General features: G+C 40.0%; 1 protein-coding gene across 1 annotated transcript in view; it reads right to left on the bottom strand.

The window, feature by feature from the left end:
* Positions 1-2,533, bottom strand: part of LOC118338650 (ras-associated and pleckstrin homology domains-containing protein 1-like) — a 70,562-nt gene that overhangs the window by 30,638 nt on the left and 37,391 nt on the right. The window lies entirely within an intron of this gene.

The following is a 2,533-nucleotide window of genomic DNA, read 5'->3' as shown; positions in this document are numbered from 1 at the left end:
TATTATTCTTCAGATTTTTAGTTTCACATACCTTCAAAAAGAAAAAGCAGGGAAAAGCCTTTTTTGTATCCAATGTAAGCCAGTTGGTTCTGGAATACTGTTGGTTTTCTTAACAAAAACCACCTTATGTGATAATTAGTGCTCTGTAATGGAGTGAATTATTTCAATGGTAGAGATTAGAGGAAATGGGGAGGAGCTGCAACGCAGCTACCTCCCTACCAGACCCAACATGGATTGTTGAGTTACACGGCTTAAGCTTAAGTTCTCCTGCATCTTGGTTCAACACTAAAGGTCTTTTTAGGCTGAGCTTTTTACTGCTTTTATTCTCATTCAACCCCACCACACTGTCCATGCATCACATTGACTAGGTTTCCACTATTATTGCGAATATGACAATATTCCACACTTTGATAAGGACTATGTAAACAGCATTTACGTTATTTCCGATTAATGTGGGATGTGCCGATATTCAGGTTTTAGGAGCATTCTTTGGACATGTATATAACGCATTCGGAATATGCATTTCATCGTAAGGTGAAACAAACCTACTCTTAAACATAATGAAAGACTTGGATATCAGCAGGTTTTTATATATGTGCAAATACTGCAGTGGGTTAGGATTATTGTCAGCACGATAATGCCTGCCATTCATTGTATTATGAAAAGCAGTATGTATGTACTGCATGCTTCACCAGTATGTAGTAGGTGGTTTTGAATACAACCACTGTGTACTAGACTACCAGTATAGTAAAAAAAACAATGGACTTGCTGGTCCCATTTCACGCTAGTACTGCTCTGATTAGAGAGTTAACATCTGATAATCAATACTCAATTTAACCTTTATTCCTCCAAACAGTTCAATGGGGATTCAGTGAGTCCTAAATTTGTGTTATTTTTATTGCCCTTAATAGACACACAGAGTGAGCGTGTAAAGGAGAGAAAGACTCTGCAGCAGTCCCAGTTTCGAATGAGCTGGACTCATGGGACCAGCGCTCTGGGCACATCTCCTCTTATCCCTCTCTTTCTGTTTTCTTTCTCTGCATTTGCACTCTTTGTCCCTCTTTCTTTTCATCTGTGTCACTCTTTGCTTCTCTCTATGTTCGCCCTTTAGTTTGCATCATCGCCTTCCCTTGCTCCTATATTATCTAAAGTCGTTTGCTGACTCACTCTGGCTTCTCATCTCATTATTCTAATTTTATACATGCCTTCGCTCTCTCTCTTAGATTGGCGGTAGTATCTGTGTATGCAGTGGCTGTATTAGAGCAGTAACCCAGTTTCCTACTCACTCAGCAGGGTTTGTGTTTGCAGTGCAGCTCATTGGGTTGCCTTTTTTGGATTCAGCAAAGCATTAAACATTAACAAGGTTTGGGTTAAACTCCCTCAGCACCCACCAGTCAGAAATGAAGGACAAATGTATGAATGCTTAAAAAAGCCTTTTTAAATGCAAAATGCATTGTAGAAAACAAACCCCTTAAATTGTTAAAGCTCTTTTTAGCATTTTATTCTGTTCTCAGCTGTGAATTGTTCTCATCTGACTCCGTAGGTGATTCAGGGAAGATTATGACCAGGCTTTTGTTTTCAGTGCATTCTGGGACAGAAGAACGGAGTGCTTTTGATCTTAAAAGAAGCAAGGACACAGCCTGAAGCAGCAGAAACTGTCAGCACCGCACAGCCAGCAGTGGGAGAAAATGCCAACCAACACAAACTACTGCAGCAGCAAAGCCTAAAACTACCCACGCACACAATGAAAAAGTCCACAGCAAGGAAGGCTGGACTGTTGGAGAAGACCTGTTCATGATTTGCAGCTCTGAGAACCAACACAACTGACTGGTAAAGTGGAGAAAACTTGACTTAAAGACACTTTACTATATTAAATGATATATATTTTATATATATATACACATTTGTATATCGATTGGTTTGAAAATGTCTGCACTGCATTACTACTTCAGTCACTTGGACAGTGAATAGTTAACGGTTTCTGCAAACAACTGAAAGATGGGAAAACAATCTAAAAACTGTTCAACAAACAACAGGTGTAAAAAAGTAAAAGTAATGTAAGGCACATGGCCCTTTACACCCTTACCCTTTAAGTCACCCAAACTGTGTGTGCTAATCATTATTCCTGTATTTTAGTGCATAATCTCTTCATAATCGTCTTGAAACGGTAGTAGACTCAGCATAATCCCAGTCAGTCATAGTCTGAGTCAAAGCACCATCAGTCCTGCTGCTGAACACCCGAAACATGAAGCTAGCACTGAGGTACACTGTTGTGATGGACTTCTTCTGTCAGCACTAGGTTTTTTTGGTGTTTAATGGCAACCTTGGCTGGCTAACCTTGGCTTAGCTTTAGCACACCATCAGTGTGCTTGCTAAATGAAGCTGCTGGCTAGTTAGCTATTGCTAACAGTTTGTTCTGGTTAAAGCTGCTATAAACTACTTTTTATGGCTCTACATTGTGACAGCCATCACTGCTATAGAGAGATCAGTCAGTAACATGGTCTCCCAGTCCCTCCTTCCTGCAGTAAACAGA

This window comes from Morone saxatilis, unplaced genomic scaffold (genome assembly GCF_004916995.1).
Source record: "Morone saxatilis isolate NCDOM2014 unplaced genomic scaffold, NCSU_SB_2.0 Contig5, whole genome shotgun sequence".
In the NCBI taxonomy this organism is placed as follows: domain Eukaryota; kingdom Metazoa; phylum Chordata; class Actinopteri; family Moronidae; genus Morone; species Morone saxatilis.
Note: the sequence above shows the minus strand (reverse complement) of the source record. Positions and strands in the feature narration are given on the sequence as shown.